This window comes from Musa acuminata, chromosome BXJ1-8 (assembly GCF_036884655.1).
Source record: "Musa acuminata AAA Group cultivar baxijiao chromosome BXJ1-8, Cavendish_Baxijiao_AAA, whole genome shotgun sequence".
Classification (NCBI taxonomy): Eukaryota; Viridiplantae; Streptophyta; class Magnoliopsida; order Zingiberales; family Musaceae; genus Musa; species Musa acuminata.
This window is the reverse complement of record NC_088334.1, coordinates 52929439-52942045: the sequence shown is the minus strand read 5'-3', so window position 1 is coordinate 52942045 and position 12607 is coordinate 52929439. Positions and strand designations below refer to the sequence as shown.

The window sequence follows — 12607 nt, the reverse complement described above, 5'->3', positions numbered from 1 at the left end:
AAACATAGTAAGAGATGGCTTTCATGATTACACTAAAGCTGTTCTTATGCTGCTGCTTTTAGCTGTCGCTCACCTGGGTTCCATCCATCAGCTCATTTACACAGAGAGACTGCATGTCCTGATACAACTTCTTCCACTGCTGAACCAGTTGTGTTTTCCTTTTACATTCCAGCCTAAGTCTTTCCATCTCCATTTCAGCAGCACCTGAAGTGTTCTGTTTCTGAAGGGGAAAACAAAGAAAGAAACAGAAATGTCATCATCAGCACTCAGCAGTGTGCTTGTTTCTTGATCATTTAGAGAGGCCAAGTTCATATGAAAACAGACAATGTCCTTGAAGAATTGAACCATTCAAGTAGAGATAAAAGGCCATAATTCTTCTTTAAAGACTATTGTCTCTTGGCACTGAACCTCCTTCCCAGATATGGATACCAGCATTCCAGAATTATCAAACAGGGAAGGACATGGCACCTTCTTCAAACAGCTACTCTTTTTGTTCACTAACAATTGTGTGGGGCATTACACAAATTTTGAGCCCAAGCAATCAAGCATGCAGGAAGAGTTTTGATTTCATAAACAAGAGGCTTCACTTCTTATCACATATGCATTTCTTTTCAGAAAGTAGAGGTTTTACAAGACACGGATGTCATGGCAAAGTTATCTGTAAGAGGTTAGTGAGAAGCATTTTGATTCTTCATGGATCAAATAGTCAAAGTAATAGCCTAAGTTGGACTAATTAGAAAAAAATATCAAGGCTTTTGTGATGATAAAAAATGAATTAAAAGTGATAGAATAAAAAACTTCATCATTAGCAACAAGCAATATGGAAAGTTTCTCCAGCTACAAATGCATTCATTCAAGCATATTCCTTTCAGGCACGTGCCCAGACTGGTATAGTTTTGTGCAATGTATGATAAAATAACCTACCTGACGAACTATATCTAATTCATTGCCTGAATATGGGTACAGGTTATAGCATAAAGGTGTTAATCATAAGTCCAATCTGGGTTTAAAATACCTACTTGGATGGTTTAGACTGAAATAAGCATTGCTAAGACAGACATTAAGATCATGCCCCTTCAGATATCAAAGGTTTCTTGGTAAGTTCATTAAAATTTTATCTATCAAAGAGGAAACACCAAAGCACAAAGGTTACAATGTATATATAAAAGAAACTGCATCTAATGTTCAGATATACAGACATTACTTGAAGTCGAATGCTTTCAGCAGAAAATGGGTATCATAGATAAGTAAGATACCTGAAGCTCTTTGATTTGCCTCTCCATCACATATGAGCTGCAAAATCTTATTTCTTCTGGATCATGGCAAGGAGACTGAAGCAATACAATAGCATTAGTTTTAACTTCTGCATCTGTAGAATCAACATACTTGCTCAGTGGGGGTGGCAATGACAAATTCAAATGCTTCCTGTTCACTGATATAGGATTTCGAAGTAATGGCTGTCTAACTATAAGAACATTGTTGATAGGACCTGTCACAAAAAATCAACCATCAATTTAAGCCTCCTACTTGTTTAACTATTAATCACTAGGAAAAGAAACTAAAAGTCGAGGTCTAAATTAGTAGTCACTGCAACAAACATACAACCGTATCGTATTGTTTTTTTCCGGATTAAAGGGGAGGTGCATCAAAGTGCATAATTACAATTAAGAATATATCAACATGAATTTGTATGCAGTTAGGGAAGCGAAGTATCAAGGTGATAATGAAGATTTCAATTTTCAACAACTTCAAACAAGTTTTCAAAAAATGGAGAATAATCCATAATAAATAAATAAAAGGATTCAGTCTATGAAAACTGGGTAATTATATAGATAATAAAGCATGAAAATAAGCAATACGTCACGCTTTGCATTGACGAGATACTTGAGGCAATTGTAGAGATCTTTATAGCTAATAATAGAAAAGTTATAGAACAGAAGCATCAACATAGATCCTTTATGTTTATGCATGTATGACTAAAAATATGTTAGGACCCTTTTTCTGAGCTTTTGAATAATATTTATTAAGTCTATTTAGTTCAATTGTTTATTGAGTCTGTTTAATTCAGTTAGAATCAAGTAGAGATTTATTTAATATTTATTTATTATTAAGAGTCCAAGTCCTGGTGGACTCTAGGTGGAACTCTATAAATAGTGATGTAACCCTTTCTTTAAATCAATCAATAAATGAAATGTTATTCCACTCTGTAGACAAACCCTAGGAGGCTGATCCCCTCGAAGTGATCAAGGAGGGCCGATCCCCTCGAAGCGATAAAGGAGGCCGATCAACCCTTTCTTTAAATCAATCAATCAATGAAATGTTATTCCACTCTATGAACAAACCCTAGGAGGCTGATCCCCTCGAAGTGATCAAGGAGGGCCGATCTCCTCGAAGTGATCAAGGAGGGCCAATCCCCTCGAAGTGATCAAGGAGGCCGAGCCCCACGAAGCGATCATTATCATTCTCTTTTCTCCCCTTTCTTCCACGATAAGATTTCAGAGGCCTTATCATTTGGTATCAGAGCGACAATAAGACTTTAGGGTCTTATAATTGGTATCAGAGCAGCGTTCTTGTTACAGTTCATCATCTCAAAAAAAAAAAAAGGGAAGAAAGAAATAAAGAAAGAAAGAAAGAAGAGAAAGAAGAGAGAGAAGAAGCCGCAGCCACGCACCCCTGCTTCCCTTGCTTGCGGCCAGCCCACCGCCGGCCGTCGCTGCTCTCCGGCCAACGACCGACCCTGCCCCACTTCCGTCCAGAGTCCACCGTGGCCGTCGCCTCCCACTCGAGTCACCACCGCTACTAGGAGATAACGCTGCCAGCGTCTCATCCTACCGCAGCGATCATTACCATTCTCATTTCTCCCCTTTCTTTCACGATAAGACCTTAGGGTCTTATCATTTGGTATCAAAGCGGTGATCCTTGGTGTTCTCGCTGCAGTATTGCCATAGCTATCTAAAAAAAAAAAAAGAAAGAGAAAGAGATCGTTTGAGAAAGGTTGAAGCCGGCGGCCACTGACCACCACTGCGAGAAGGAAACTCTGCTTCCGGCCATCGACCACCATTGCCTTCTCCACCGACGCCGCTGCTTCCCGGCCAACGGCCACCGCCGCCGTTGTTCCCCGACCAGGAGACGTCGCTGCCAGCGTCCATCCCAGTACTACTGCCGCCGCCCGCCTTCCCTTGGGTCGCAACCGCAACCGCTCGACCTCCCCTCATCGGCGATCGTTGGTGACGCTGCTTCCAGCTGCGCCACCACTGCTACCTCCTTCTTCACCGCCGCACCGCCGTTGCCAGCATCGCCAGCGGCTTCGACTGTGGTGCGATAGAAACAGAGCACCCTGTTTCCCATCTCTAACGTCGCAACTTCCCGGTCAGCGACGACGCTCGTTGCCTTTTTCTCCACTGCCGCCGCTGCTTCCCGATCGCTCGATCACCGCCGCCCGCCTCCTAGCCGCAACCCTCGCCGTGCCCCCCCCTGGGTCGCAACCGTAGCCGCCGGTTGCTGCAGCCCTCGTTGCAACGGTTACAGAAATAGAGCTTCCTCTGTTGCTGCAGCCCCTGTTGATCCCGGTCGCGACCCTCGCTGCCTCCTCCACCGCCAACGCTGCGCTCCGGCCAGCGACCACCGCTACTGCCAGCCACCGCAGCCTTCTCCTCAACCGCTCGTGATCTTTCCGGCCAACTCCTTCGGTGCTGCGACAAAAACAAAGTACGCAGTAACCACCATGCAGCAACAAAAATAGTGGCACCCTCTGCTGCCGTAGCCGCCGATTGTAACCACCACCATCGTCGCTCCCGGCCAACGACCAACCCCTTGTTTTGCAGCAGCCACCCTCTAGCAGCACACGCAGCAACCGCAACAAGTACGCTGCCCTGCCTCAACCCCAACAGCGCATGCACCACCGATTCTCTTCTCAACCCCGGCCGCTCCAACGCCACCTCCCTCTTATTCTGCCTCTGCTGCTGTAGTTGTCGGTTGCCATCACCGCAGCCTCAACCCGGCTGCTCGGCGATTGCTTCCTTGGGTCACAACAGTCACAACCATCACCTTTCAGCCTCGGCGATCTCATCTCACGCAGTGATAGAAACACAGGGCAGCAACTCTTCCTCCGTCGCAGCCACCATAACGGCGAGCCCTTGCCGGTGCTGCCCCAGCCGCACCACCATCGTTGCCTCCTAGCCCTCAACAGCAGCGATCCCTCCACGCAACGACCGCAACAAGCATCGCTACCTCCCACGCGATAACCGCAGCTACATCCTCGCATTCTCGCAGCAACCCTTCATTCCAATAGTGCTACCACCGATTGCATCACAACAATAGCACCGAGTAGGGCAATGATTTATGCCCTAGTCTTGACACCATAAACAAGAGTTGAGATTACAGATTTGCAATATTATGAAATGGCCACCAATAACTCAGTGAAAGCACAAATGGAAGCATTGGAAATTAGAATTGAGAACCAGTTGCAAGAAATACTTAATGATTTCAAAAAGGACTTACTAGGGAGCCTTAGTAAATGTTAACAAGGTGGGCGCTCAAGTTGTACGTTGCACAGATCTGGAAATACTGGAAAAGGGCCCCAAGATTGTGACACAATCTACTCATACATGAAGGTGGATGGACAGCTCGCCAAAATTTATCAGACTTCTACAGTGTTGGAATATCATAGTAGGTTTGAAAGATTGTCAAATCAAGCTAAAGATTGGTCGGAACAACAACATCTGGATACATTTATTGAAGGGCTTATTCCAGAGATCCGGTGTGAAGTTAAGGCTCGTCAACCCCGCACTATGATAGCTGCGATCTCATTCGCACATCTACATGAGAAAAAAATCAACATGGAAAATCATGGAAACAGAAGTGACAACAACCAGATGATCAGTAAGCCACCCACCCCATCTATTCCCAACCAAAGCCTTGACACCCGAGCAGTGATTTAAAAAGCGCTAGGCGCCAAGGTCCAAAAACGCCCGAGGCGCTCGCCCGAGCGAAGCGAGGCGCTAAAATATAAAAATATATAATATAATTAATAAATATAATTATTTAAAATTTTAAATAAAAAATATGCTATTAAATTAAGAAAATCTAAGATACAAAATCACAATGTCACATTAACAAAAAGTTTCAAAATTCAAAACATTAAAATTTTACATCAAAGTCATTCATCATAATCAATATTATCGTCATTTTCACACAAATCATCTTCATTGAATTCGTCTTCTTCCTCTTGTTCTTCGATTCCTTCCTCTTCATCAAGATATGTTTCATTATCTATATCTTCAACAATAGCAGGAGCCGAGCTTGATGCTTTTGCACTCATTTTTCTCTTTGACATCTGTCTTGTATATGTTTGTAATTCTCCAGTACTTGAAGCTCTTGCCACATCTCCCCACGTCAATCTATCATCTTTAAATATAAGCTCGTATTCAGCATCTTGCAAGTTAGTACTCATTTCTCCTACTAACCACTCATTTGAATCATCAATATTTTGCACTCATTTCTACCTTTCTTAGTACTCATAACTTCTTTTCCCTTTTTGTCGTATACTCTTTTTTCACTTGGGTTAATACTCGCAGAATAATCTTCTTCTTCATCCCTGAGATGTTCAACATTGTCTTCTGGTAAATTCCCATAAGATTCATTCTTTTGTATCTTCTTTTCATTCATATAATTCAGCAACTCTTCTTTTACCTCAGGTGGACATTTTTTGCAAGCTGCTGCATTCTTGAAATTTCCTACTAGATGTTGTTTTGCACGAAAAATACCACCTCTGGTAGTCTTATCGCAGAATATGCAAGTCACTGCATTAGGATCTTTCGGATCTTTCAAATAATTATACTTCCATGCAGGATCTTTTTTTGATACCATTGGAGACTCTATTGAGTTTCTCTCTACACTTGTCATTTTTGTTGAAACCTAACAATAATTTCAAATAAATAAAAATTAACAACATTAAAATCAAAATAATATATTATTAATCTATTAACAGAAAATTAATCATTTCAAAATTCAAATAAACTTAATATTAAGAGTATACTGAGCCTGATGGAGAAACGAGGAAGCAGCGGTGAGCGGCGGCAGCAGCGGCGAGCGACGGCAGCGGCAGTAGCAGCAGCAGCGGCGAGCGGCGGCAACGGCAGCAGCAGCGGCGGCGGCGAGCGGCGACAGCGGGAAAGGGAAAGGGAGCGGAAGGCGCGAGCAGCGGGAAGGCTCGAGGGAGGGCTCGCAGGAGGCGAGAAGGCTCGCGGGAGGCGCGAGCAGCGGGAAGGCTCGCGGGAGGCGCGAGCAGCGACAGCGGCAAGCAGCGGCAGCGGGAGCAGCAGCAGCGAGCGACGAGATCGCGATCGGGATCGGGATCGGGATCGAGAGCGGCAGCGGCAGCAGGTTAGTGTTGGGTTAGGGTTGGGGTTATATCGGTTTAGTTGGTTCGATTGAACCAACTAACAACCGAACCAGGACCGAACCAGACCTAAAATTTTGGTTCGGTCGCCTTGGTTTACCCAGGCGCTCGCCCGAAGCGCCCAGCGCCTAGGCTCGGGCGAGCGCCCAGGCGGCGCCTGTTTGAAGCGCGCCGCCTGGGACATTAGCGAGGCGCTCGGGCCTCGCCTCGCCTCGCCCGAGCGCCTAGGCGAGCGCCCGAGCGCCTTTTGCAATCACTGCACCCGAGGACTAACCCAAGAAGAACTCAAGAAAAATTCAACAAAGGGTTTGTACTATAATGAAAAGTGGAGTATTGAGCACCAATGTAAACAAGGGCAACATCTGATGATTGAGCCAATTAGAGAGGAATCGAAAGCAGAAGAGTTGGACTCCAATTATGAAGGTGTGGAAACTAATGAAGATATTGAAGTCATCACATATACAGTGCATGCATTGGCTCGCTATGCTAACCCACAAACTATGAAAATCAGAGGAACTTTGAAGCATCAGCTTGTCACTATTTTGATTAATACGTGCAGCACTAATAATTTTATGGACAGGAAAGTTGTAGCCCGATTAGCTTACCACATTGAAAGCTGTGACAAATTCGAAGTAAAGATAGTTGATGGACGAATTTTAACTTATGATAGCAAAGGCCATGAATTTCTTGCAACGATTACTACACTGAAAGACTTACCTGTTGCTTACATTGTCAAAAAGTGGAGACCATACTTACTTGATCAACGGATTATGATGCGTTGCAGATAGCCTATGATTGAAGTGCCGAAAGAGAAGCTCACCGAGATTGATGTTGCTCAGCCTTGAGGACAAGGCTGATTTGAAGAGGGAGGAACTGTTAAGACCCTTTTTCTGAGCTTTTGAATAATGTTTATTAAGTCTATTTAGTTCAATTGATTATTGAGTCTATTTAGTTCAGTTAGAGTCAAGTAGAGGTTTATTTAATATTTATTTATTATTAAGAGTCCAAGTCCTGGTGGACTCTAGGTGGAACTCTATAAATAGTGATGTAACCCTTTCTTTAAATCAATCAATCAATGAAATGTTATTCCACTATGTGGACAAACCCTAGGAGGCCGATCCCCTCAAAGTGATCAAGGAGGGTCGATCCCCTCGAAGTGATCAAGGAGGGCCGATCCCCTTGAAGCGATCAAGGAGGCCGATCCCCTCAAAGCGATCATTATCATTCCCTTTTCTCCCCTTTCTTCCACGATAAGATCTCAGAGGCCTTATAATTTGGTATCAGAGCGACGATAAGACTTTAAGGTCTTATCATTTGGTATCAGAGCGACGATAAGACTTTAGGGTCTTATCAAAATATGGACATAGTAGCTAAACCATCTTGGTCACCCTATATGGAATTCTATCCACAATTTTGCTCTATTGTAGGTAATATCATTGATTAAGATTAAAGGTTTGCAATCTCATCAAACATATTGTGAAAGTCCTAGCTAACTTAGCATATAAAGATTTTGACAAACTACTGAACTCAAATCCCGCCTTCACTACTCGTCTGTTGCAAAAAAAAATATATCACTAATTAAACTAAGAACCGGCAGATCATTTTTTAATTGACTAATAAAGATTTTTTTAATCTTCCCCTATCTCTCCTTACACCACTAATCATAACTTGTGCATCTATTGATAGTGAAAGGTCCAAGTAAATACATAATTAGAAATCATAGTAACATAGGAATCCATTACATGCACATGTCATAACAGGAAGAGGAAACAGCATCACATACTTAGGCATCCGAAGTAATTTAAACATTTTTTATAATAGAATCCTAGTTATTGATGTACCTTTCGCATGTTTCAAAACACGAGTAACATGCTTGGTTTTCGTATCCCAAACTCTGACAATACCATCTTCAGTCCTAGACACTAGAGTAACTCCATCCGTGCTAAATGCTAGGCATGTTATTGCCTTACTGGATGACAAAAACAGCTTAAATTAAATCACGAAAAGGAAAATGCTGAAGAAGAAAGCAAAATTGTGATTGAATCAATATACAAGATACAGAAAGTGCACTTGAAGTACAAATATGTCTAACACATCTTGCAGTAACAAGACAATGACGATTTCCCAATTGAAACTTAACAAGGGTCAACAAAACATGAAACAATTATGATTACCCAGAGCTTAGACTAAGCATTCAAGTTACACCTATATATTAGTGCATATAAGCATGCATGCAAGTCAAACTGCAAGCTAAATTACTTTAGTTATGTATCTCTCTAATGTAAAATGTTAAAGTCAAAAAAATATTTCAGCTAAATATTTCTTATAAAAGAAAGCGATTAAAGTCTTTTGGAAAAAAAAAATCAAAAATAAGCAAAACCTTTGGTAAACAGACTCTTGGAACCCCAGGTCTTCTGCTACTGTTATACTTGATGCAGCCGAACAAACAATAAGGGCAGGAAAAGATGGTGAGATGTAAAATTCCAAGACCCAAAGGTAAAGTTAAATTGACTTTTGAGGAAATGCAGAATGACAAGCAATGACAAGCTTACATGAAAAATTCAAAACTAAAACATCAAGATAAAGGCAATTTGGAAATAGAAAGCATCAAATACAACAAACCTCTGATATATCTAAGAACACAAATTAGATATATACAGTATAGTCTCTTCATAGAAATTTGCCAGAACACACAAAACACAATTGTTAGTAAATATATACATGTATATAAGTGATTATCAAAACTGACTAACAGCATATTGAGACCTGTGATCATATAAGGCACCAATGATGAACATCCCGTGTATGCTATTGCGGTTGCATTCAGCATTTAGCGCTGAAATATATATTTTGCCATCTCGGCCACCAACATAGAACACATGCTCCCCAGGATCCATTACAATAGCATCAATTATGGAAGGAAACGTAATGCTCCTCAATAACAAACCCTCAGATAGGCTCCATATCTGGAACATATGCAGTAGTCAAAAGAAGTTATCTTCAAAATCTAAAATACGAACATAGACAATTAGCACTGGGAGGAAGGGGGATCAATTTTCTAACAACAGATTAAAATTATCTTTTCAGTTCAACATATAAGTAAATTAAGTTAAGCTTGCAGTAATAGAACTGACATTCTGCAAAAAAGGTGGTCATACCATTGAGAGCACCTTGACCCTAATAAGCATCTATAATCTACTTTATCATTACATTCATAAGGTCAAAGTTTAAATTGGGCTAGGACAAAGAAAGACTAAAGCAAATAACTTTTGTTCAAGCTACCAAGATACTGCCACTACAGTAAAATTTTGAAAAGAAAGATTCTTACCATCAGCATGTTCCACTTGAGGAGCAGAGTTAGACTTTGTTTTGAAACAAAGACTAAGAGTAAGTTATGAGGTAATATATTATAAGCTATCATCTAATTCAGGGAAATTAACCTCTTAATTCAGATGCATCATTTGTGTACCTCAAAATTTTTCAGTTGAAGTTACACAACAGTGAAGTCCCTCGGCATCTGGTTGTGTTCCTATTGACAACTAATTTCCTAATATAACCAACTACTCTTTTCAAAGAAGTACAAAGTGTAACAACTAACGAACCTTACATGTTCAATCCTCTGAGGTTGAGATGATAATGGAGTTGCATAACCCATGTCCCGTAACAACATAAGTGACACGTAAAGCATGTTCCGAAAAGCTATATCTATAAAGAACACCAGCAGAAGCCTTTGCCATGTCATCAAACATCCTGACAAACATTACAAAAATCATATTAGCATTTTAGACAAGACAACATAAAGGAACAATTTCGACAAGAAAAAAACTAAGTAAGAATTACATACATCATAAGGGACCAAACTCTGACAGAGCCATCCTCAGACCCTGATATTAGCAAAGACTCGTCCTTGGAGAGAGTGAGACAGGTGACAGACCGATAATGTGCATGCCACCTTGTGAGCAATTTCCCACTAGCAACCTTGATAAATTTAAAGATAAATCTAAGCTTTTCTTATGAGTTTTTCTATGAAGAGAGGGAGCTAACAAGACAAGCATTAGAAAACAAAACAAAACAAACTTTGCAATCAAAACCAAAATGAAAGCATAATACGGCCCCTTTGACTTTAAACAAGGTGGATGAGAGAATCAAGAACAGATTTGGACACACAGACCAAAAGTCGTGCATCAAAATTTTGAGTCCCAAGCAGACGGAAAATTCTCATACCAGTGTCTTAAAGAGAAGACAGACAGAACAAGCAAATCTTGCCTAGGAAATCAGAAGTGGAAAAGCAAAAGATTACCTCCCATTGGTAGATGATGCCGGATGGTCCTCCTCCCATGATGTAAGTGCCTTCTGAATTGGAAACAAGCGGTCCAATCGGCTCAGCCGGGAAGCTCCTAACTTCCACCTGAGGCTGAAACATAGAGCGAGAATTATGAGATCGTTTATCCAACACGAGTATGAAACAGGGCGTGAAGTGGAGATGTGGAAGAAAGGTTCGGATTAGGACTCACCTTATCCCAGGACCAGAAGAAAATGGGGCAAGAGGCGGAGGAAGGGGAATCGCGGAGCTGCGAGGAAGCGAGAAAGCGGCCGGCTATGGAGAGGAGGCCATGTGGAGCGGAGGAGCACGAGCGGTACCGGAGCTTCTCGGAGCCCGAGCGTAGGTCCCAACAACCGATGCCGACGTCCACCGGGGAGGAGGCGATCACCACTTCCATCGGTGGCGAAGAGGCGCCGCCAAAGAAAGAAGGGGTTTTGAGGATTTTAGAGTAGGCGTTTCGGATCACGAGAGTATAAACGGAGCTCGCGGGCTACCACGGTGCGTATATGCTATCTCTGTCACCTTCAAGCAAAATATGAGCAGAAACTGCCAATCTCTACTCAAGGTTCCGGCGGGGTTGTGCGGCACTCATCACCCTCCACCGTGATCGGACTTCCGGAGCACCGCTGGCGCGTCGTCGGGGACAACGGACGAGAGGAGTATTCGAAACGCCGGGGACTCTACGAAGGTGGCGGCGGAGGCCAAGAAGTGGCCGGAGAAATCGAGGAGGCGGAGGAGGAGCCTGCGGACGCCGCTCTTGGCGCCGATTGCTCCAAGCAGGTCCTAAATCGTACCCTCCGGTTTTGTTTTCCCATGTTTGTCCACATCGATCTAACGGATGAGATCCATTGGCTGAAAGCATCTCAACCGTTAATCGATGTGTATAAACACCTATGATCTTATTGGACACCGACTTCGATCCACAAGTTAGGCTAATGTAATGAAGAGAGCCTAATTGGGTGAGCAAACGGATCAGGTATTGGGTTAAACGAATCCGAATCCGCATACAAATTCAAATAATACTAAATTCTAATTTTTTTTTTATATGTGGTTTTACGTGTCTATATACTTTCAAGTTTGGCATTAACAAATATTCCTTTCCAAATTTTAATATCTCAATTTTCATATATAACTCATACAACACACTACACACTCATACACAAACAACTCATAACACATACACAACACATAACACACATACAAATAACATACACTAACACACATATATACATATGCAACTTATAACACACACCACATATACACACAAACAACACAACACACAAAAAACAAATACTACACACACACGACACAAACATATATAAACATAACTCATAACAATACACATTATATACAAAACATGCATAACTCACAACAACAAACACTACACACTATACATAACATACACAACACACAACACACAAAAAACAAATACTACACACATACCACACAAACATATATAAACATAACTCATAACAATACACATTATATACAAAACATGCATAACTCACAACAACACACACTACACACTATACATAACAATACACACTACACACATATAACATATACAACACATACATAGTATATACAATACACACATACAAATAACATACATACACACACATATAACATATACAAAACACACACATATATACGCAACTTATAACACACACCACACATACAAACAACACACACATACACAAAACTCACACTACACATAACACACACACAAACAACATACACTACATACTACACACACACATAACATACACAACACACACACACAACATACACAACTTACAACAACAACACACACACAAAACATACACAACACACACACGCAACATATACACACAACTTATAACACACACTACACACACACAAGT

The 12607-nt window shown here is 41.7% G+C and overlaps 1 pseudogene; it reads right to left on the bottom strand.

Annotated features, from left to right (window-relative positions):
- Positions 1-12607, bottom strand: part of LOC135588848 (protein ROOT INITIATION DEFECTIVE 3-like) — a 28420-nt pseudogene that overhangs the window by 856 nt on the left and 14957 nt on the right.